Genomic DNA, 25,550 nt, shown 5'->3' with positions numbered 1-25,550 from the left:
TGGGTGCTTCTATACTTCTCTTTATACATTACAGCTCTCCCCTCTCTGCTTATCCCCTGTCCCCTGTACTTACCTGCCATACTTCTCAATCAGTCCTCTGATTTCTGCTCTCATCCTGCATTCCTGACTCTACCTCCTGCTACTATCCCTACTGGACTTCTCTCCACTGTCATTCTTCCTAGGCTTTATTGCTCTCTCATTTCCCTGCCTGAATGTGTTATATTTAGGTTATCTGTGCTGCTCTACTGATAGTCTCTCACTCCTCTTCTGCTCTCTGGGCTCTACCCGCTCCGTTCGCCCTACGGGCTCACTCTGCTCCCCTACCCTGCCCCCAATTCCCACCCGCCCCCAGTACATCCACATTTATAACTCCCAAAACCACACCCACTACCACACTACTCCAATCAACATACCACTTACAAAACACTCCCTCTTTTTTCCCCCCAAAACCAACTTACAATCTACTCCCCATCATTATCTTGCATATCCAATCCCATTCTATTCCCACCCCCAAACCACACCCACACCACTCTAATCCAACTCTCCATACACTAACTACTACCTACATAACATCCAGTTCCTATATACATACTATCTCCTATATACCATACTTCTCTACTTTAATACTAATACTCTATTTAACTCTTTCCCATCATGCTCTCTAAACACTCTCTTCCTTTCACTATTACTACTCCTTACCTTATCCTCTTTCTACCATCTTTCCCAGCCCTCTATTCCCATCCACTTCCAACACTTTCACATAACTAATCCTCACAACTCACCTCTCTCACACTCATACTCTCTTATTTCACCCCATTTATACCCCTCTGATAACCTCCTTCTTTTTCAACACAAACTTATCAACTACCATGCTAACTCTTTCACCATAACTACTAGCAAAGCCCTCCAATTCACAAAAGAACCCAATCTCATCTCCTTGCTAACTACTCACCTAGACTTTTTCATACTACACCTGATTAGCACACTCATATCTGGGGATATTCATCCTAACCCTGGCCCCTCCACTACAACCTCCATAAATAAATCCTTATTATTCACTTCCTTAAACTCCCAAAGTGTTGTAAACAAAGTCCCACACCTTCATGCTTGGCTCACACACAATAAACCTGACATCCTCACTATTTCTGAAACCTGGATAAAATCACACATTAAAGACTCTGAAATAGTCCCTCCAAACTACTCCATCATAAGAAAAGACAGAGTTCATAAAAAAGGTGGAGGAGTAACCCTTCTATATTCTTCCTCCCTAGTAGTTTCCCCCTATAACAAACCTATTCCACATTTTAATAACACTGAACTTCTCCTTACCCTACTACAAATCAATAATCATAAACACATTTGCATAGCTTCCCTTTATATCCCCCCAGGGTATAATATCTCCACACTCGAACTTATCCTTTCCTGGCTATCCAGTAACATTAGTAATGAAACCATAATCCTAAGAGATGTAAACATTAACTGGGCCCTTATCCAGTCTCCTACAAACCCCATTAACATCAACCTCTACAATTTCTCACAATTAATCACTTCGGTAACTCACCCTACCAAAAACCCCTCCAATGGGAGCATACTGGATTGGATTCTAGTCTCCCATCCTCACTATTTCACCAACAGTGGCACTCTTCCCGACCCACTTGGTGACCACATACCCACCTTTACCCACCGGCTACCTACTATCCTTCAATGAACCCATAACTATATTACAATTCGCGACCAAAGAAACTTCGACCCAATAACCTTTTCAAACTCACTACAAGCAACTAATTGGAATTGCTTAAAAACACTACCTCTAGACAATGCAGTCTCATATTTCAACTCTACATTCTTAAAATTACTAGACTCCCAAGCTCCCTTACGGGTAAAGAGAATAAAAACTAAATCAGCCCCTTGGCTCTCCAAAAGTACCCTCGCTACCATGAGACAGAGAGACAAAGTCTGGGCACGCTATCAAAAACATAAGAAAGCACCACTCCTTAATGAATATAAAATGCTCCGAAATAAAGTAAAAAAAACTCATTATTTTTGATCGTCAGAACTATTTTTCTACACTCCAAAACCATAACAAAAACAACCCACAAAAATTCTGGAAAGGGGTCTCTACTCTCCTCCACCCTAGCAAACCAGATACTCCCACCCCTGACCCTAATGCTCCAGAACTTGATTTAGCCACCCAATTTAATTCCTTCTTTATTGACGCTATTTCCAAATTGACCTCCTCATTCTCAAACACCTCCCTACCATCCAATACCGCCTTACCCACCTCCACTCTCTCTACATCTACACCCAACTCCCCACAAACTAACTCCTCTATCCCCTGTTCTACACAAATTCCTTCCTCACTACCACCTCAAAACTCCCCCCTTCCTGACTGCACTCTCTTCTCATTAAATCCCATACCTACATCTACTATAAAGAAACTGCTTCAGAAATTGAAACCATGTACCAATGCTCCTGACGATATCCCTTCTTACTTTCTCAGTATTGCTGCTGAAACTCTAGCCTACCCAATTAGAATCTTAATTAACCGTTCCCTACAAGAATGCACAGTTCCCCAAATCTGGAAACAAGCCTTTATTTTACCTCCACACAAAGGTGGTAACAATAATAACATTACTAACTTCCGTCCCATAGCCATCCTATCCCCCATTTCTAAAATCCTAGAGAAATGCGTCCATCTCCAACTCCTTCCTCACCTCCTAGACAACAATCTTATAACTCCCACACAGCATGGTTTTAGACCTAATCATAGCACCATGTCTGCCCTCCTCTCATTCCTTGAAATCGTAAATAAAGCCCGTGACTCTGGACAAATTGTTTCCACCTTACTTCTTGACCTTTCCAAAGCCTTCGATACCATTTCACACAGCCTCCTCTTAACTAAACTCTCCAAACTCTACCTATCCTCCTCCTCTCTGAACTGGTTCTCTAGTTATCTATCTAATAGAAATCAAGCGGTAAAATGGAAAAAAGCCACTTCGTCCTTCCTTAACACCCCTACAGGAGTTCCACAAGGCTCCATACTGGGTCCTCTTCTCTTCAATATTTTTATTAATGACTTCCACAAATCAATCCCATTCTCTAGCATCATCCAATATGCAGATGACTCAACTATCATCTGTTCTGCCTCATCTATCACTACACTACAAAAACTTACTCAAGATGCCTTCTCTTCCACAGAGCTATGGATACTAAGCAATCACCTGGCTCTCAATGCCACCAAGACCAAACTAATGTTATTTACCCCTTCCAAAGTCACTCCTCCCAACATGAATACATTCTTAATTACTAGTCAAAACAACTCTCCTCTAGAATTAGTGTCAGAGACCAAACTACTCGGGGTCAAAATCGACGATCAACTTAAATTTAACTCCCACCTGCAAATAAACATCAAAAAAACACATCAAAAACTTGGCATGCTTTACAGACAGAATGCCTACCTCACATCTGTCACTATAATCACTCTCTCTACTTCCTTCCTTATCCCCTCCCTTCTCTATGGCGCACCACTACTAACTAATCTACAGTCCTCACTAAAAAAACAGTTTACCTCCTGCTATAACAAAACTGCAAGATTCGCCACCAGCCATAAATCCTCCACTCACCACTGTTTCTCCCTCCATAAACTAAAATGACTAGAACTTCCTAATCAATTAACTTATACTCAACTAACTCTAGCCCATAAGCTTATTTTAAACCCCACCCTCTGTCCCTCCCTTTCCTCTGCCTTTAAAATGCACCTACCTAACAGAGTTCTAAGATCAAATAATCAAAATCTACTGGAAGTGCACAAACCTACTCATCCCCCAGGCAAAAACCTTCTTTCCTTCAGCCTCGCATGCCTCTGGAACTCCCTACCTCCACTCATCCGCACCACCTCTAACCACTCGACCTTCAAAAAGTCTCTTTTCTTGCATCTAACATCACAGTGGGAATGCTCTTGCTCCCACCCCACATAACTAATTCAACTTAATATCTTTCAATACCATATTCTATTTCTTTAGCTACTATGTTTGTTCTCTAAACTGTACTAAATTCTACAACTGTTGTATTACTATCATGTTACTTCTCAATGTATTAGCTGTTTTGACTGCTATTCTATATTGGATTAGTTTTTACTTTTATTGTACCTACATATTATTAATACTCTCTGTACCTAGATTGTCACTGTCTAATGTTGAATGTTTATTTTGTTTTGGAGCTTTTCTCCCCAGGACTCCATTGAAAACAGGTTCTTTAAGGCCCAATGGACTATCCTGGTAAACCAACTGCAATAAATAAATAAATAAATAAAATAAATAACTGTCCTTGATAGGGGAGGCAATCTGCAAGCCTACAGTCCAAATTACTTCTTTGTCTCTTCCCATTTTATTACCTTTCCCTCCCTAATTATTTGCTCCCAATATGTTGCTTCCTTTGCCAGTTTTCTCCAGTAAATTCCAGCCCCCCTTGCCTATTCCCTGTACCCCTAATTGCAGTCATCCCTATCAGCAGAATCTCCTTTCTACATACCCATTTTGGCTTAGATTTTAGAATACTTTCTGCTACTTTATGAATATAATATCCTGTATGGTTACTGCTATTCTCTTTTAAGGTCTGCATCCAAAATCCCATTCTTTCTTTATTTCTTGAATTACCTCCTTGCTTCATTATCATCACTTTCCACTCTGAATTGCAGCTTTTTGCTTGTCTTATGTATAACAGCCTTAACTGTGTAGCTCTAAAATATCCATTCAAATCAGGTAATCCTAAGCATCCTTGTTCTGTTGGGAGGATCAGCTTATCCCATTTGACTCTTGTCCTCTTCCCTTTCCCAAATAAATTATTTTAAATCTTTGTTAATTACTGTCCACAAGTTCTCCTCTGGTTGATAAAAATATGCCTGATCTTTGTATAAAACTAAAGGGACTAAAAACATTTTACTGCTTGTATCTTGCTATCCATAGGCAAGCATTTCCAGTTTCTCAGTTTTTGTATTATCTTTTGTTTAGTCTCTTCCCACATATCCTTAGCTGCCAGAACCAGATTATTTTTAGTCCATATTACTAAATACTTAATTATATCATGTGCCCATAAATATGGGTATTGCTAGAAAAATTCTTGTGTGAGAACACAGTTAAGTACTATAGCCTTTGTTTTATCTTCAGTAATTTTATATCACAAAAAATCCAGAACTATTGCAGAATATTCCACAACACTGAAATGTCCTTTTCTGGTTGCACCAGGTACAAAAATAATATAATCTGCAAATAAAGCAACTTTTCTTGAAATCTATCCTGAAATAGTTTCTTTATAAAATTCACATGCTCAGTTCTTTCCAAACGCGTCTCCTGTAGCATTGCTATTTGCACTCTGCATTTTTTAATATAATTAAAAATTCTTTCCCTTTTGTCTACACAAGTGAGACCATTCACATTCCATGATAATATTGAAAGTGTTGCCATTATGGTAAGAAGCAATTATTTCCACCTATTATATATGGTAGCTTTATTAAAAGTCTAAATCCACGTTTGTGGCACATGCACTCATTAATGTTTGACAGGTTAGTCCTTTATACAGTTTTTTCTTATCAACATTGGAATCTATGTCACATTTTATAAGACTTTTTGTTTTTAATAAAAAACAAATACACCTCCTGAGCTCCCCTAAAAACTCTCATAACTGATTAATTTAATACAAACACACGCAACTATGTACATTTTCACCTACTGAAGTTTAACTCTCCTAAATGGAGCATCTGTGCCTAATAGCTGCTAACACAGGCTCTAATTAACCTGAAATTGAGGTTATCCATGCTAAGATGCATGTTACTGCTTGTGCTCCTACTTACACTAACTGATGTCTGTTCTTTTTATCCTTATTCTCCCTCTACCAGATGAGAAAACTGCTTGTATAATTTCAGAAATCATTAACTTTTTAGCCTTGTAGAAACCAGCGTTCTGTCTTTTATTGGCCTACTATCAGCTTGCCTGCATGAAAAAGTAAGAGAAAAATATACTCCTCTGCCGTAGCATGAAAGACAAGTTGAAACATTTATTGCTTTAGGAAAATTCTTTATATTCAGTACTCTAATATTTACTTGTTTTTACTTAAAACTGGTATTGTTATTAAGCCAAGGAGCTTAATTCAGACATTCACCTATGCAAAAGTAAAAGAAAAAAATATCAACTCTACTTATGATCTGTGTACTTTTATATTAATTCTCTCACTTCAGCAACCTGTGATTACAGCCTATTAACTTAAACATGCCTTTATCTAGATTGGCTTCTCATTTTGCACTGTAATACCCACATTTCTTAATTGCAAAAAAGAAAGAAAAAGAAGAAGGAAAAAGGTATATGTTAACTTTAATACCTTTATCACTTACAAGAACAACTAAAAATTCTTTACTGTAAAATATGCAATTTATATTGTGAAACATTTCACAAAAATACTGTTAAGAAACGAAATTGTTTTACTTACAGTTACCTTTCTCCTTATTCCTCCACTCCCCTCAGACTTCTTCCAAACATGACATGAAATTAGATAAATGCCTTTCATTTCCTGATAAATTTAATAAAGTCAATAAAACATCAACTCTTTCCATTTATTCTTACACAGCCTTATTTCATAAATGCAAATGATGCTTTGCAGTCTCACATTTACTGATTAATTTCCATGTTGCTGGTCTACTTCCTGTTCTTCTCCGTCTCCCAGTTCCAGACTGGTTCAATTCAAGGTGCTCCCGATTCTTCTAGTCAACTCCTGTGCTTTTCTCTGTCTCTCAAGCATTTCTTGTTTCACTGGCAAAGTCTCTCTGTGTGCTTTACTATCAGAAGAATGAGATGCAGAGTCCCCTTCTATTGCTGGCTCATCTTTTGCTGGACAAACTTTTGTATTTCCTTTTAAGCCTATTCTCCATCAAAAAATTACTTAGATTCTCCACAAAAAAAAAAAAAAAACATTCTGAAGACAACTGGATACAGAATGCAAACATTATGCCTATATAATAGGTGGGAATAATGGCTTCTTACCATAATGGCAACACTTTTAATATTATCATGGAATGTGATGTATACAGTGAATAATCATTTTCCACAAACATTCTACTGTCTCCAACTTTTAATACATTGCCCTTTTGAAACAGTTTTATCATGATCATTGTTTTTTTGCTGGCAGCTTTGCATCTTTACAAATAAAGGTCTTGGCTGCTTTCTCGTGGCCATATTTGGAGCATATACATGGCATGTCCTCTCACTTAATAGTTCCTGCTGTGAAATACCAGTCTAGTTGCTTATTTCTACCTTCATAAAATTAATACAGTCTGTCCTTCTAGTTTCTCTGGCACAGCAGATTTTCCCTAAGTGCTCTGTCCTCTAATTCTACCATTTTTTAAACACCTCTTCTTCACCAGTACCATGCTCAGCCATCCTTTTCTACATTTTGATCTCTGACATTTGCAGTTTTGATCTCCGATATTTACAGTTTTATCAGCTCATCTGAATATCTGTCTAAAGGTTCTTCCATTTTCTCCAGCCTTTTGTTATAAGACAATATACTCCTTCAAAGTTTTGTTTATTTTAATCAGCTCTGTGCAAATTTGTCTTATTTTTTTCTGCAGGATTCTTCCTAGTCAGTATTTCCTCTTCAGCTGTCTAACTGATTTTATTTTAGGCACCCAGTTTCTTCTTTGCAGACATCCAGGCAGTGTGCTTACTAGCCAGTAACTGAGTTTTATTCAAGTTGACAAAATTTCTGAATGCGGTTTCTGTTTTCAAAATTGAGAGAGCTGAAGTCAAGTTTTTGATTGGTGTGCAGCTGTCTTAGAAGTACATACTCACCAAGACTTAAGGGTTAATTCAGTTCCAGCAATACTACTCTCATTTTCTTGATGATTTCATCATCTCACCAATCTTCAGTAATGCATTTCATATTACTGGTAATACCTTGGTAACCACTTGGTGTAGCAGAGAAACCAAATGGAAGCACTTTACAAAAAGTGAGTCACACCTACAGGGATCCCAAAAGAACTCCCAGTGCAGAATACCCAGCATCCCCAGAAGCCAGTCAGAAGAGAGACTGAATTCTAATCCCCACAAGAGATGCAGGGAGTAGATTCCCCATGCTGAAGTGTAACCACTAAGTCAGCAACAACAAGGGCCTACTATGGACAAGATTGATGGCCATGCATCCAAGTACTGAAGGGGAGGTGGAAGAGACCTGTGACTCCCTCCTATAACTTTTCATTAGGAGCACCTTTTCTGGAAGTCTTTTGGATGTCAGCCAACAATGCCTGCAAGCTTATTACATTGCAAAGTGTGGGACAGCTTACTGTCTAAGAATTTAAGAAGTTCAAAATGGTGGGGCCTAAAAGACTGGAGATGGCATTGGTCACTATTTGTCCTCCTAATCACCTAGCTTTTCTCCAGACTCCTGAAAATCCCTACATTTGCATCCCATCAACTGCAACCACCCTGACAGCTTTCAACAAGCATAGCGACTTCTTTCCCTTCTAAGTCAAGAAATAAGTTAACATTTTAGCACATCCTCCCTCAGATAGTAGGCACACCTCCTGTGTGGCCTTTGGCCCATCAGTACTGAAAGCAGCATATAGGATCAAAATTTGAATTGTGTGTACAGAAAGAAAGAACTGGGGTGCAGGAAGCCAGATGCAGTTTCCGAAAGTGGCATGGTAATGTCATGGTACTCAAAACCAGAGGACATGTACTGTGGGTGGTGGAGAAGAAGACCTTGAAGAACTGTTCCAAAAGTGCTCTGTATGGATGGACATCCTAGCTGTTTCTCACTGCAGAGGGTCTCCTGAAGTGAGATCTACTTTCCCATGTTCACAGCTACTCCTTTGCTTTCCTGTTACCAAACATCTGCTTCTATCCTTGTTCATGCTCCATATAAACTTCCATAAGATTACACTTTGTTCTTTTCACCACATCCAGTCCTCCTATTTTTTTCTAACCGGGATGGTCATGTCCTGCAAACTCTGCAGTCTCCTTCATTTTTGTATGCAATTCTCATACACCTAAGAACAGGTTCTGTTAATGTTATCAGATTAAATAAAGTACACTTGTGGTGCATGTAGGTCTCTTTCTGAATCCTTTCTTAAAGCAGTGAAAGCAAACAGTCAATTTAAAACAGGCATAGTAAATATTTTCTGCATCCTATCTATAAGAACATGTGCAACCTTAAGTGGATCTCAGGCAGTCAAACAACAAAGTTCTGCCAAATGAGTTCTTGTCCAGTGCTGCTTCTAGTCTTCTAGGTTCATATGTGATACACAGGCACCAAAAAAAAATGCACTGCTCTAGATTCCTGGAGTATCTGTAGTTCTAGCAGAACAGTGATGGAGGGAACATCGCTGTCCCCATTTCACACAGAAACACACACACACACACACAGTCTAAGAGCAGAACATAGTTGCCCAGCCTCTGGAAAGTTACATCTTTGAGAACCTGCAGATTCCAGCCAATGGGGTCAGGAAGGCCAAGCTATCAAGTCCACTCACCTATACCTCTCAAACTCTTAGTGCAAGAAATCTGGACAAAGCCCAACAAAATGGGGGGACAAATGCCCAAAAATAGGAACAGATTTTAAATATTGCTCTTATAAACTTAGAAAGTTGCTAGAGTAACAGGGTTTGTTTAAACATGCATTTTCTGAAGGATCTGAAGTCTGAAACTGAAATTTATGTCATTATTCAGCTATGTCAGTCCTCAGATTATCACAGTGATTTGCCAGAAAACCACAAATTTTACAAGGAACAGGGCAAAAATATGAGTCAAACATCTGGACATTCTGCAAAACTCTGTACACTTGAGAGGTATGCACCCACCTGATCCCATGCAAAAGTCATTAGGTCTGCAGGTAGGTAACTTTTTTTTTTAAACAAGAAACATCTTTATTATCACTTATGACACAGGCAATCATACATTTATATAAATGAAAACAAACCATAATGACATAATCCTAGCTGCAAACATTTTACATCACAAACCACACTGACATAATCCTAGTTGCAAACATTATAGATCACTTACAAGCTACCCAATCATTGTCAAACACTGCACAGCTCATTCAAGTCCTGCCTTCTTTTAAACCTCATTCCACCTCTGTAGTTATTGTTCTTACAATTTCCACATTTTCCTCTGTAATTTGTTCTCACCCTTTTAAAAGGTCCCAATTTCAGTTGTTTGATCTCTGTTACTACTTGTAGTACAGCTGGTTCAGACTTTGATTTCCATTTTCCAGTAATTGTTTTTTTGGCAACCACCATAATTAGACTCTGAATGATAGCTCAGAAAAATAATTTCCCTAGTTACACCAATTTGCTCACCCAGTATCTCTGACAGAGTAGTCTGATGGGAATCTTTAAAGTCTGCAAACTCATTACACACATTTTATGTCTAAATTTTATAAGTCTTGTAAGTATTGTAATATACTTCTATCAATATTGTTAAATCATTATTTCTTTCTCTGTATTAATTCTGAAGCTTTTCTCTAGGCCTCCACTGAAAATGGGTTCTTGACCCAGTGGACTTTCCCTTTCAACAAATGTCAATAAATAAAGAAATAAATAATAAATAATTAAACTCCAAGAAAATATGTTCCCAATTACCTCTTTTTTCCACATCACACCTCCAACATTTGCTGTCTACCTGAGGAAAAATTCTCTGGAGTCTACTTGGGGTACAAAAATAACTAACAAACATTTCCAAGCAAAAATCCTAAATATTCTACACTTTGTTGTACATTAGGGAGACATACATATATCCCCATTGTTTCTTTGTGAATTGCTTATCAAGTCTCTCTTCCCAATCCTTTCTAACCTCCTCGGATTGATTCTTACACTTATCATGCAATATTTTATATGCTCTACTAATTATCCCTTTTTAAAAGCAGCTTCTGTTCTAGAGTCTACTAAAAACTCTACCAGTACTGGTCTTTCATTTAGCCCCCACCCCATTTTTTTCTTTTTACCTATACTCTGATATCAATCTTGACAGGGAAGGCAATCTGTAAATCTGCAGTCAAAATAAATTATTGGCATCTTCCCATTCTATTACCCTTCCGTCTCTAGATATCTGCTCCCAATACCTTGGTTCCTTTGCCAGTTTTCTCCAATAAATTCCAGACCCCTCTTGCCTATTGTCTGTATCCTGAATTGCAGTCATCCCTATTGGCAGAATCTCCTTTCTCCATTCCTGTGTTGGCCTAGTTCTTAGAATACTTTCTGTTACTTTACGAATATAATGTTCTGTATGATATTCTGTACGATAATTGTTATTCTCCAAAATCCCAGTCTCCCTTGTTTCCTGAGCTTCCCCCACTGTTTCATCATTGTCCCTTTATACTCTGAATTATAGGTTTCTGTTTATGCTATGTGTAGGAGCCTTAACTGTGTAGCTCTGAAATACCCCTTCAAATCAGGTAATCCCAAACTGCCCTGTCTAGTGGAAGAATCACCTTATTCCACTTGACCCTTGCCATCTTCCCCTCCCAGATAAAATCCTTCAAGCTCTTTATTAATTACTATCCACAACTTATCCTCTGATTGATAAAAAACATGCCTGACCTGTGTATAAGAGTAAATGGACTAAAAACATTTTAACTGCTTCTATCTTACTATCCATACCCATATAAGACAGCTTCCAGTTTCTCAGTTTTTGTATTATCTTTTGTTTAGTCTCTTCCTACATATCCTTAGCTGCCACACTGGAATAATTTTTACACCACGCTCCTAAATACTTAATTTTATCATGTCCCCATAAATATGGATATTGCTGAACCAATTTGTGTGTGGGTACATAATTTACTGCTATTGCCTTTGTTTTAGCTTCATTAATTTTGTATCCTGAAAATATGTGAAACTGTCTCAAAATGTTCCACAAAACACTGTAATGCCCTTTTCTATTTTTGTCAGGTATAAAACAATACCATCTGCAAATCGAGCCAGCTTTTCTTGACCACTATGCCAATTATATCCTTGAATTTCTGAGTCCTTTATTTTCTTTGTCAATAGTTCTAAATACAATGCAAATAACAAAGGGGAAAGAAGACACCCCTGCCTGGTTCCGCTGTTCAAGCAGAAGTTATCAGAGAGGACCCCACCCACTTTAATTTTCACTTATCATCCCTCATATATCCTCCTAAACAACCTTATAATTTTACCAGAGAATGCAAATGCTTCCATTGCCCTGCTCATAACGTCCTAGCTTACTCTGTCAAATGCTTCCTCTGCATCAACACCCACCAACGCTGGTATTTTCTTACATCCTGCTTCCCCTTGGATCATCAGTGTTCTGTTAATGTTGTCAAATGTTTGCTTCCCCTCCACAAAAATCACATCGATCCATATCTATCAATTTTGGCAACAGTTTTGCCATTCTTTTAACCATTATAGTCATAAACACTTTCTAATCAGAGTTTAGTATTGAAATGGGCCTGTATGAAGCTGAATCTTATGGATTTTTGCCCTCTTTGGGTATTGCAGGTACAACCACTTTCTTTGAGGATGTTGGTACATCTCCACCTCTTAAAATACTGTTAAAGAAAACCTTCCAGATCTTTATCAGTTTTTCCCCTCCTAGCTTCCAAACTTCCTCAGGAATACCATCTATTCCTGGGGATATTCCTGCAGATTGACTATACATCACCAAAACACACACTGACATATGCGGAGGTTCTCAACAAAAACAAACCCAAACAAAGGAGACCTCGTAGGCAAAAACACACGCAAACTCCACAAATGTCCATACCACATACCATGCATAGTCCACACACGTGTGTCTTGTAACCACTAAGGCCTAAAGATAAACCCAACATATTATTCATAGGAAACTCCATTGTGAGACACACACATGTGCCTCTCACCAGACTGGATAAGGAGAAAGTCATGGATAGTTGTTTGTCAGGTGCCAGAATCCACCATATCACACACGCACTCAAGTCTCTCAAAAACAGGTACTGTTATGACTCTGTCACAGTCGATTAGCATAAATGACTTGAGAAATACCTCCCTGGACTATAAGAAGAGAGACATGACTGAGCTTGCTGAATGTGTGTCCCAGGCAGGTATGTCCCTAGCCTTAAGCAGCATTCTACCATCACCCACAATGATGCCTCAATACAAACAGAAAATGACTGATGTTAACAATTGGCTTAGTTTCTGGTGCCATTCCAGCGGGGATCCAACACTTGAAAGCCTGGGAAGATATGACTGACAGACCACAATGCTTTGCTAGAGATGACCTGCATCTGTCTCACTTGGGCTTCAAGCTTCTGGCAAAGGCCCTTGTCTCCACCACAGTACCTTTTTTAGGAAAAGTCATGAAATTGATACTGCCAACATAAAAATTTCAACAAAATGCAAATTAAAGGTCATGCTGCTTAACACGAAACTGCACTCATTGCAAACATTCTTAACCCTGGAAGATGCTGACATTTGTGCAGTCACAAAAACCTGGTTCAAAGCTGTGGAGACTACCCCAGCCTTACCTGGTTTCTCATCCTATCATACATTCAGACTGTGGGCAGCAAACCCAACGGAGGTGGAGTTTCAATATATATTAAAGACACACACACCTCAAGGTTAGTCAAACAGTATGATGCACAGGAGACACTCCAGGTGCAGTTAACCATTGACAATACCCTATTCAAATCATAGCTAGCTACAGACCCCCAAATTCGGCTCAAGATGCCCACTCCACCTATCTGGACCTCTTCAAATCTATCAAGATTCAACCCTTTACCGTGATCCTGGGCGACTTTAACTACCCAACCATAGACTGGAAAAACTACTCATACCAGAACACAAACGCCTAGAGATTCTTCAACTTGATTAACACAAATGCCTTGCAACAGCTAGTCGATACCCCCACAAGAGGTGGACTTGGTATTAACCAACCTGAGTAACAACTGCAGCACCCCTACAGTATTATCCTCCCTGTTAAGATCCAACCATAAAGCGGTCACTTTCGAAGTCACCATCTTCCCTGACCCCCAGTAGCTAGCATTAACCAAAACACTTCTCCAAAGCTGATTACAACCTCCTGAGGGATGGTATAAACAGCTTCACAACCCCCTCCACCTCTGTAGGAACTGGCACCAATGTCCAAATCTACACCAAAGTACTATACGAGCATTTACATAGATGCATGGAATCAGGAATACCCGAAAGGATAAAATCATCCCCCACAAGGAAGAGTAAACCTGTCTAGTGGACATCTGCAATAAATAAACTATATAACAAAAGGAAAAAATTGCTGTCTAGGACCAAGAAGGAGCAGGTGCCCAATTGGAATCAATCTTTCCTTAGCCAGAACAAGCAAATAAGAACAGTAGTTTATTTATCTATTAATTTATTTCCAGTTTGATGACCAGGGAAGTCCACTGGGACAAACAGAGCCCATTTTGAGTGGAGGCCCGGGGAGAAAAGCTCCAAAGCAGTTAATAGAATATAACATAAGTAAAGTATGGAATATACAGTATACAAAAGCATAAATATACAATTTAAAATACAAATACAAAATCAGGGAGTATACGTTTAAAGAACACAAATGTTAAAATAAAGAAAAAGTCAAAAGTAATACAGATAATATAATTACAAGCAGAGGTCATAAAGTGTTTACACAAGTTTAGTGTTTGTTCTAACAATAATGTTAGTGAAGAGAGGTTTGAAAGTGACGGCAGTGTAATTTAGGTGGGAGGGAAGCAGGAACAGTCCCAGTTTGAGTTAAGATAAGAATGGAGGAGAAATTTGAAATTAGAGTGGTTGTGAGTACAGTGGAGGGAGGGAGAGAATTCCACAGTTTAGCTTAGGAGTGTGATAGAAGTAATTGGCCAGGAGGGCGAATGGGGTTTATACATTTTAAGGAAGTTTTGGTCTTCAGACCTAATAGTACAACTGGGGAGGTAAGGGGTTAAGATAGATGAAAGAGAGGGGCATATGGAGGGTTGGAATATGAGTTTGTGAGCAGTGGTGAGTTGTATAAATTTCAGGTAATTAGGAAGCTCAATCCAGTTTAAGGAATGGAGAGAATGGCAGTGATGGGTGGATTATTTGGACCCTGTAGCAAATTTACAGACTTGGTTATAGCAGGCTTCCAATTTATTTTTTAGGCCAAGTTAGAGATGAGTAAGTAGAGGGGCACCATACATAAAAGAGGGGAGCAGGTAGAAGGAGGCTAGAGTACATCTGGTAGAAGCAGTTAGATAGCAATTTTGTCTATACAGCACACCTAGCTTTTGGTGGACTTTTTTTTTTTATACTATTTTGGATGTAGATATCGAATTTTAAATGTTCATCAAAGGCAAATCCGAGTAGTTTGGTGTGAGGTACAGTATCAATTAGAGTGTTATTGTGGCTTTTTATTTTAAAAGTGCTTTTGTCTACGGTGAAATTTCTTGCAGGAGAGAATATAATGATTTTTGTTTTGTTAGCAGTGAGAGCAAGATGGTTGTTTAGCATCTAAGTTTCGGTACTGGAGAAGGCTGTTTGGATTTTTTGAAGGAGTTTGGAGGGAGAGTTTGTTGTACAGATGATTGTGGAGTCATTAGCATACTGGACCAGTGCAGCATTATCTATGGATTTGTAAAAGTTATTAATGAAAATATTGAAAAGTAGGGGGCCAAGAATAGAGCCTTGGGGGACGTCTCACCAGAGGGATTGTTGAGAAAGAATGAAGTGGAATTTTTCCATTTAACAGTTTGTCTATTGGAGAGACAGCTTTTAAACCAGGCAATGGAGGAAGAAGAGAAACTGAGGGAGGAAAGCTGAGATAAGAGTAGACGATGTGAGACAGTGTCAAAGGCTTTGGAGAGATTTAAGTAAAGGGTGGATATGATTTTCCCAAAGTTGCAAGCATGATTAATAATGTCAAGGAAGGACAGAAGAGCAGTGTTAGTGCTGTGGCCAGGCCTGAAACCATGTTGTGTTGGGGTAAGAAGATGACTGTGTGTTAGGTAAGGCAAGAGTTAGTGATGAATACATTTTTCAAGGATTTTAGAAAGTGGTGAGAGAATAGCTATAGGACGAAGTTAGTAGTGTCTGTGTTATTGCCACCTTTGTGGAGAGGGAGTGATGAAAGCGTTCTTCCAGAGTGAGGGGACATAGACTTATTGGGTGGACCTGTTGTTAAGAATGGAAATGGGGAGGACAATGCTGTCTGCAGCTATCTTAAGGAAGGATGGAGACAGATCATCAGTAAAATCCCCTAAAGCCAACTTTGAGTCCAAATTGGCCTTGTCTATTAGAGACAATTATAAGGCCTTCTTCACATATGTCCACAATCTCAAAGGAAGCACACAGATCTGTTCAGAACTGGTGGCCATGTACACCACATACACAAATGCTGTAGAAATAGCCAACCTACTGGCTGACAGATTCAGTGAAAACTTCACCCCTCTGCCCCACCCCCATCAGTAAATCAGGACATCTCCAGTACCTGCCCCCCATCCCTTATCTCTAGGGAACAGGTCATCACTGCCCTCAAAGGGTAAAAATACAGCTTCCATGGGACCCGATAACATCCCAGGATGCATCCTACATGAACTTGCAGCACCATCAGGCACTCTATTCAACCAAAGCCTGAGTATTGGCTTTGTCCCAACCAAGTGGAGGACAGCCACTGTCATCCCTTTACACAAAGATGGAGCATCCACAGATCCAGAAAATTATAGACCCATCATTCTAACTAGCCTGAGCTGCAAGGCCATGGAATGGATTATCATGGACCTCATTTACAGGGACATTGGCAACCTCCAAGCACTCGACCCCACACAGTTTGGCTTTGTCAAGGGGAGGTCAAGTCTGTTAAATCTGGTTGACTTCTTTGTATCTGTCACCAAAGCCATGGATAAGTGGAAGACTGTGCACACCGCCTACCATGACCTGCCCAAAGTCTTGACACTATTCCTCACTCGGGCATAATACATCAACTCTCGCAACTAGGCATCAATCCATATGTTACCAGATGGGTAGCAAACTGGCTCACTGACAGAACCCACCTAATCAAAATAGGGGAAGTCACCTCAAGCAGTAAACCTTTAATGAGCGGCATACTGCAGGGATCAGTCTTGGGGCCTCTGTTATTCAGGATATACTTCTCTGAGGTGCAGGCCAAAACCAGTAGGCTATGGCTGACAGGTTTGCAGATGACTGCATGCTGGATGCGGTCATCAATTCCCAAGTGATGTGGATGTCCTCCAAGAGGGTCTCACCCAAAAAAATGACTGGTGCCAGAAACATGGCCTCAAGCTGAATTCCAAAAAATGCATCATCATCCCCTTTGGGGAGAGTGACAGCCTCACATATTATCACATTAATAACAACGTCCTAAGCACGCAATCAGTCGTGAGGATTTGGGCACTCTGGTTGATAGCAACCTGACTTTTGACCACCATGTTGCTTCCGTTGCAAGGAAAGCTTTCTACACGGCCCACCTCATAAGTAAGGGCATCTCATCCAGGGGCAAGGAGGTCATAATATCCCTGTATTCTTCCCTTATAAGGCCAGTTATTGAGTACAATGCCCCCGTCGGCATGTGCCTTGCAAAGCACATGCAGCAGCTGGAGAGACCACAGAGGTTCCTCACCAGGAGAATCCAGGGCCTCAAACATCTACCCTACACAGACAGGCTAAAAGCCCTGTCCCTCTACTCAGTTTCATACAGACTCTTCAGAGGTGACCTCTGTCTGGCATACAAAGCAACCTCAAACCTCACCTTGATGGAATTGCTCCATATCTGCAAGTCAAGCTCCACTCGAGTAACCAGCACGCGTGACCTCAACCTGGTCTGTGACATCAACAGGACTTGTTGGCAGGACAGATTTGTGTCCAGAGACTCCACCATCTGGATAACAGAATCCCTCTCCACGTCAAGAAGAGTACCTCCTTATCCCTTTTTAAGCACAACCTGGATAACTGGATGGGAAACAAAAAATACACCCCTGGGATTCCACCTATGTCTCTGCTGGATAGGGGCTTTGGGTGCTCACTTGTCTAAACATGGGCTAAACTCTTGGCTAGACTTATAATGCCCTCAGCGCCAACAGCCTAGCAACTTCCTATGATCCTATGATTTTTATCTCATCTCCCCCTATCCTGTTAGTAACTGAGCCTCATCTACCTCTAACCCTGGCATATTTAATTCTTCCATACACATTTACATTTTCTTGATATCCATACTTCAACGCTTTATACAGACTTTCATAATATTTCCAAAATGTGTCCAATACCTCTACAGCATCTCTTGTTACCTTTCTTGTTATACACTCCCTGAACTTGGCGACAGCTCTTTCTACTTTCTGTCGCCTGAGTCGTTGTGCTAAAAGTTTTTCTGATCTAGAGTTATCACCAAAAAACAGTTGCTCAACAGTAATCATTCTAAACTCATATATACTATCAAGGTATTCCCTTATTTTCTGTTTATCATTCTGCAGTTGCTCCTCTTTTTGTTCTATGAGATTCCCCCTATTCTGCAATACTTTAACATCTGTCTGTTCCTGTAAATAACTCTAGTTACTTCTTAACCATATCTCCCTTTCTTTTATTTCTACCCTATTTTTTAAACTCCACTTTAATTTTATTCCACTCCCTAGGTATATTTTCAGAAGAAATTTCTATCTTTTCTAATAGCTCCTGAATAATTTCCACTAGCAATTCCTTACATTCCTCTCTTTTCAACAGATAGGTGGGAAACCTTCAGTGTCTCATTTGTATTTTATTCCCCTGTGTTTTTATTTTAGTTATTACTGACACGTGATCTGAAACAGTTATTGGGTGCATATCAAGACCTTCAATTAAATGCACACGGTCCTGAGAAATATAAATTCTGTTAAGCCTAGCTCAGGTTTTATATCTTGGGGAATAATATGTAAATTCACTCCAAGCTCCTATTACTGAATTCATATATTCCTTGCTAAATAATTTTATAAATGTCTTCAAACTCTACCTTCCTTTGTTATATTTCTCTTCTGCCCCCAAGACACATCTTCACTGCTGCAAATCAAATTCTATTCCCCACCTATAAGTAATATTCCTTGCTGAAACCTGATTATTTCTCCCAGAATTTTCTTAAGCTCTATTATAGTAGTTTTAGGTGGAATATAAATACATGCCCATGTAATCCTCATCCCTTTCCAGTAGCCCCTTAGTACTACAAATCTACCATTATCTTTTTTATCCTCTTTTATCACTACTGGAGCTTTTTTTGCAGTTAATATAAGTATTCCTCTTTTCCTTTGTCCCAGGTGCTCCGCTGAATAACCATCCTGAAAACCTTTTTTTATTAAATTCACATGTTCAGTTCCTTCCAAGTGTGTCCCCTGTAGCATAGTTATTTGCATGCTACACTTTTTAATACAGTTCACTATTCTTTCTTTTTTGTATTCATCTATGAGACCACTGACATTTAAAGACATTACAGAATGCATCGTTGTATTAAAAAGTTATTACTGCCACCTTTTATATACAACAGCTTTTTTGTTAAACATCTAGTTCCAGCTTTTGTGTTACATGGATACATTGTGTGGCAGGCTGAACTTTTACACATTTGTTACTTTTCATATCCAGGTCTATATTAGAACCACAAAAGTCAGTTCAGTGAATGGCTTTTACATCGAAAATGCCATTTGTCTAACTCACTATTGTGGGGGGCTGTGCCCCCTACAGCCCCCGATAATTATATATACCAACTCCGACATCACACTACAGTGAGGAAAGGGCAAATTTTCTGATCTTCACTGTACCACGATCTCACTATAACAGTTTATTGAACAGCATTTTCGATGTAAAAATGCCATTCGCTGAACTGACTTTTCGTGGTTCTAATATAGACCTGTCATATCCAGTTGAGCCTATGTCCCTTCTTACAAAACTTTTTGTTTTACTGAAAGCCCTCAAAAAAAAAAAAAAACACCACCCAACCCCCCCCCCCAAAAAAAACTATTAACTTAGTACTACACACAAAACTATGTACGTCTTCAAATATTGAAGTTTTACACTCCTAATAGGAACAAATGTCCCAAACTAACAGCCACGCTCACAGACTTGAGTGAACCAAAAAGAAAGCTGATCCATGCTAAGATGCATGGTGCAGCCTATGCTTCTAAGTGCTGTCTTGTTTTGTCTGATCTTTATAGCTTTCCCAGCTGGGAAAATACCTGAATGTTTTAAGAGAACAATTATCTCCTTAGCCAGTTTCTCTTTTTTTTTCAAGCCAATTTCTTTTTCTCGGATTGTAGTCAATTTTGCTTATCAGATTGTCTCCATGGAGACATGAGGACCAGATACAGAATTGCTACTAAGCATACATTTGTTAGAAAAAAAGCCTTATAATATTCAATATTCTTTTTCATTTACTTGCTTTCTCTTAAAATGTGTTACTAGAACAAGCTAAGGGCCTCATTACAGTCATTCCTCCATGAAAGAATGAGAAAAGACAGACTAATTTTTTTTTTGTCATGCTCTTTTAACCAGACTTGTTTTTACTTTTGTCATGCTCTTTTAACCAGACTTGTTTTTAATTTGTTCATTTTTAAGAAATGTAGGCACTTCAAAGAGAAAGAGAGAAGAAGGGAGGAAAAGAAAATAGGAGCACCTGTTTACAATAGTATCCACGTTACACTTAAAAACAACTGAGAAAACTTTACAGCATGCAAAGAAAATCATACACTACAACAATAGTACTATTAAGAAAAAAATGTTTACTTACAGTTAACTTTATCCTTCCTTTTCCCCTCCCCTAAGTATTTTTCCGAACATTAATGACATGAAGTAGGGCATACACTTTAGAGTCCTGCACAAGTCCAACAAGGTCTAAAAAGTCCAATATTTTCAGATTTTCTTGTTCTGTTATATTTCATAAATATAATTATTGCTTTGTAATCCTGCATTTGTCAATTTCCAAGTTACTGGTTTTATTCCTGTTCATCTCCATTTCCCAAATCCTGTCTCTGCTTCATTTCCAATCTACTCTTGAAACTTTTAGTCAACTCTCATGCTCCCTTCCTTCTCTCCAGCATTTTCTGTTGAAACATTGGAAAAGGTTTCACTGGCAAAGTCTCTCTGTGGTCTTTATTATCAAAAGAACAAGAAGCAGAATCTCCTTCTGCTGCACAACTCATTTTTTGTTGGACAAACTTTGGTATTTCCTCCTTAGCATGTACTTCATCAAAAAAAGGATTTTGTCCCTCTAGGGAAGAATATTTCGATGACAGATGGGTACAGCAGTTTGAATCTCACAGCTGCTTCTTGACCTTCCCTGAAAAGTGGAATAAATATACTCTCCTTCTGCCTGGTATACAACGAGTAACCATTCTCCACAAACACTCTGCTGTCACCCTCTTTTAGTACCTTGTCCGTCTGCCATAGTTTTGTCAGAATCAACTCCTTCTGCTGGTAAGATTTGCTAGTAAAGGTCTAGGTTGCTTTATCACACCCAGGTTTGGAGCATACACACAATGTACCCTTTCAATTAAACACTCCTGCTGTGGAATACCTTTCCATTTGCTTATCTGTGCGTTCATAAAATTAATACAGTCTGTTCCTTCCAGCTTCACCAGTACAGCTGAAAATTTCAGGTTTTCCCTATGTGCTCTGTCCTCTATTTCTATTATTTTTTAAAACATCTCTTCTTCAGCATTCTCACATTCAGCCAGATTTATCTTCATTTCGACCTCTGCATTTTGCTGTTTTATCACCACATCTGAATATCTGTTTAAAGCTTCTTCCATTTTTGCCGGCCTTTTGTTGTTTGAACTGATATACTGCATCAGTGTTTCATTTATTTTAATCAGGTCTGTGAGCAGTTATCTTATGCTTTCCTCTACATTACTAGAAGTCATGTCTTCAGCTTGCTCTGCTTTTTGCTGAAGAGCTGCAGTACTTTTCCTAGTCAGTATTTTTCCTTACATTTTGCAGTTTATTTTCCTTTGGTCCTCTATATTTCTTTTTTCCTGGCATCCAGGCAGTGCACTTACTAGCCAGTTTCTGAAATTTTCCCAGAAACACAAAAGTCCACTGGCCTTCTCTACTGAGTTTCTGTTTCCACTCTGGGAGTGCTACTCAATGGGCAACCATCTTGGAAGTCCCTGTAAAACATCCTTTGATATACTGTCAGCTTTTAACCTCTTCCATTTGTCCAAGTCTTTAAACAATGCAAAAGCCCTTGCTTATGCACATCACCCAATTAAATGTGGCTTCAAGCATCCAGGTAAAGCCCAAGGCTAAGTTACTCTGAACCATGCAAATGTCTTCTGTCCTACTGCCATCTTTAAGTCTACAGTTCTATTATTAGCTGAGAAACACTCAAACAGATACATATTTTTTGTCAGTTTTTCAGAATTTCCATCTGCCATGGTTTCTATCAAAGCAGTTGCACACTTACCTGGACAAGTCATGCAGACTTTCTTCACATGCTGTTCTGTTGCTTCAGACATCTTGCAGCTTCCATCTCTGTAAAACATTTGGCTGATCTCACTGCCATTTCAGTGCTGGTGTTCATGAATTTGTTCCTTTCAACCATAAAGCTATTCCTGATGAATGCAAATTCTCTTCTCTTACAGTCCGAATAAGCAGTGGATACAACTCTTCTTCACTGGAGACCTTTTTGGGGATACCACAGATGTATCAACATATCTCATTTGTTACGTGACTGTTGACAAAGAGACAGAGAATAAATTAGAAACTGCAATTTCATACTCATAGTCAGTGTCCACACATCAAACTAGAGTAGACTGCCTCATGTTAACTTTACTTGAGGTAGAAAAACATGCAATACTCTTAAGTTTCTAAACCAATAACTTGAGGACCATGATGTCCACACTTTACAGTGTACTGTGGTCTCAAATATCTGTAGCAAAAGTTCTCATTACATTTTAGTATCACATTTCTCAGTTCAGATTTTTGGTCAATCAGTACTCAGACCAGTTGCTGACATTCGCTGACCAACAGGTACCAAACTGCCACTACACAATAGAGGTATGACTGCTGAATCCTACACAAATACACTTTATAAGCACTTACATGAGTGCATGAATCCCCAACAGAACCAAGATGCTATCCTCCAAATAAAGGAAGCCAATCTGGTGGTCCCCTGCCATAAACAAACTCTACAACAGAAGAAAGAAACTGTTGCAAAAAAGAGTAAAATCCCATGACTGGAAGAACTCCCTGGTCAGCCTGAGTAAGAAGCTGAGACCCTCATAAAATCCTCCAAAGCTAGTTATGAAAACAAGATTGCCACTGATTCTAAAGACAACCACAACGCATTCTATAGTTATGTCAAGAATCTCAATGGCAACACTCAGACCTGCTCTGAGTTACAACACAATGGCATGAAATATACAAACCCAACTGATATTGCCAACATCCTGGCAGACAAGTTCAGTGCTAACTTTATCCACCCCCTAAAGGGCCCATCTCTATACCGGAAGAATGCAAAGTTCCTGTAATCACGGCTGCACAGGTAAAAAAACACACTCTCCAAAGCCAAGAACACAGCATCTATGGGACCTGACAACATCCCAGGGAATGTTCTACATGAACTGCAAAATGAACTGGCAAACCATCTAAGCACCATGTTCAATCATAGCCTCACCTCAGGCTTTGTGCCCACTGAATGGCACACAGCGATGGTTATCCCACTCCACAAAGGGGGAGCCACCACAGACCCCGGGAGCTACCGCCCCATTAGCCTAACAAGCATGGTCTGCAAGGCCATGCAACGTGTCATCATGGCACTTATAAACAAAGCCATTGGTAATCTCCAAACTCTGGACCCCACCCAGTTCGGGTTTGTAAAATCAGATCATGTCTTCTAAACCTGATAGACTTCTTTGAAGCAGTCACTAAAGCCGTAGATGAGGGTAAGGTGGTTCACACAGCCTATCTAGATCTCGCCAAGGCTTCTGACACCATCCCCCACGCTGGAATTATAGATAAACTCACTAAACTAGGTATAAATCCCTATGTCACAAGATGGGTTGCCAACTGGCTCACTGACAGAACCCACACTGTGAAAGTAGAAGACTCCAAATCCGACTTCAGACCAGTGACAAGTGGAGTACCACAGGGTTCAGTCCTGGGTCCTCTCCTGTTTGGTATCTACTTTTCTGAAGTACATGCTAACAAAGAAGGTCTTTGGCTAATGAAGTTTGCAGATGACTGCAAACTAGGAGCCATAACTGAAACTCCTAATGGTGTGGACATCCTACAAAAGGGCCACACTGAGACAGATACCTGGTGTCAAAGCCATGGCCTCAAGCTCAATGCCAAAAAGTGCATGGTCATTCCGTTTGGTAAAAACTCTGTACCCATGAGCTACCACATAGGTGGTACTACATAACACCGAAAGTGTGATAAGAGACCTTGGGACACAGGTGGACAGTAGTCTCTCCTTTGATAATCACATCGCCACAGTAGTCAGGAAATCCTTCTACATGGCACACCTCATCACATAGGGTTTCTCATCCAGGAAAAAAGAGGTCATTGTTCCCCTCTACTTGTCACTCATTAGACCCATTATAGAGTACAACGCCCCTTTTGATATGTACCTCACAAGACAGCTACAACTGGAAAAGCCATAGAAATACCTCACAAAGAGGATTACTGGCCTCAAACAGATGCCCTACGCGGACCGTCTCAAAAAACTCCAGCTTTACTCCGTCTCGTATCGCCTACTCAGAGGCGATCTCTGCCTAACATACAAAGCTATGTCAAACCCAGAGCTGTTGGACATGCTCCACTTAAAAAAATCCCAATCCTTCTGAGCTACATGCTCTAGGGACCTAAACCTTGTCACCACAATAAACAGAACACGCTGGAGGGATAGATTCCTGTCCCAGAGACATCCCATAGTCTGGAACAAACTACCTATCTATATCAAACAAAGCTCCTCATTAGCACTCTTCAAGAAAATCTTAATGATTGGATGGGAAATAGGAAATTCACCCCCGGGATCACCTCTGTGGGTCTGCTCAACAGGGGCACAGGAAAATAATTTTCTTGGGTGGCGAAAGCCAGGGTACCTTTTTGGCTAGGCTTGTATAGGCCCTAGGGCAGATAGCCTAGTACCCACCTATGAACTAATGAATTATTTACTGCTCCATATCCCAGTCCATTACCCTTTCTTCTCTTTTCACTTTCATCCCTGATTTCTGCACTGTGGTCACAAACTCATGCAAATCAAACTTAGTTATACTGACACTGTCCAAAGTTGATAAATGTAAAGTACTTCTCATTCAACCTAATGCAATGGCCAGACTGAGCTCTCTACTCACGGAAGCTAAATTATTCTCCAACTAGTTGTCAGAAGAGCTTCTCCGGTGCTGTGGCTTAATTTTCTCATGTCAGTGTAAACGTCACCTTGGTTCTCCCCATAAAAAGGGTCCACAGGCCTAATTGGATCCACTCAGTCAGCAAACATCTGCACACAAGTCAATATTACACACAGTACATGACAACTGCAGCATGTCACACCTGCCCATTATATGCTATGCCTTGAAAGGCTTGCCAGACAGGAATGAATATCATTTCCTAC

General features: G+C 39.6%; 1 protein-coding gene across 5 annotated transcripts in view; it reads right to left on the bottom strand.

Moving 5' to 3' along the window:
• Nucleotides 1-25,550, bottom strand: part of CAMTA2 (calmodulin binding transcription activator 2) — a 2,181,461-nt gene that overhangs the window by 1,818,054 nt on the left and 337,857 nt on the right. For all 5 annotated transcript variants that reach the window (XM_044077091.1, XM_044077090.1, XM_044077092.1 and 2 more), the window contains exon 2: nt 22,398-22,664. The gene's annotated coding sequence lies outside the window, so the exon portion shown is untranslated. The remainder of the gene's footprint in view (nt 1-22,397; nt 22,665-25,550) is intronic.

Source organism: Protopterus annectens, chromosome 7.part0 (assembly GCF_019279795.1).
Source record: "Protopterus annectens isolate FY-2018-M chromosome 7.part0, PAN1.0, whole genome shotgun sequence".
Lineage (NCBI taxonomy): Eukaryota > Metazoa > Chordata > Ceratodontiformes > Protopteridae > Protopterus > Protopterus annectens.
This window is presented reverse-complemented; position numbering and strand designations above follow the sequence as displayed.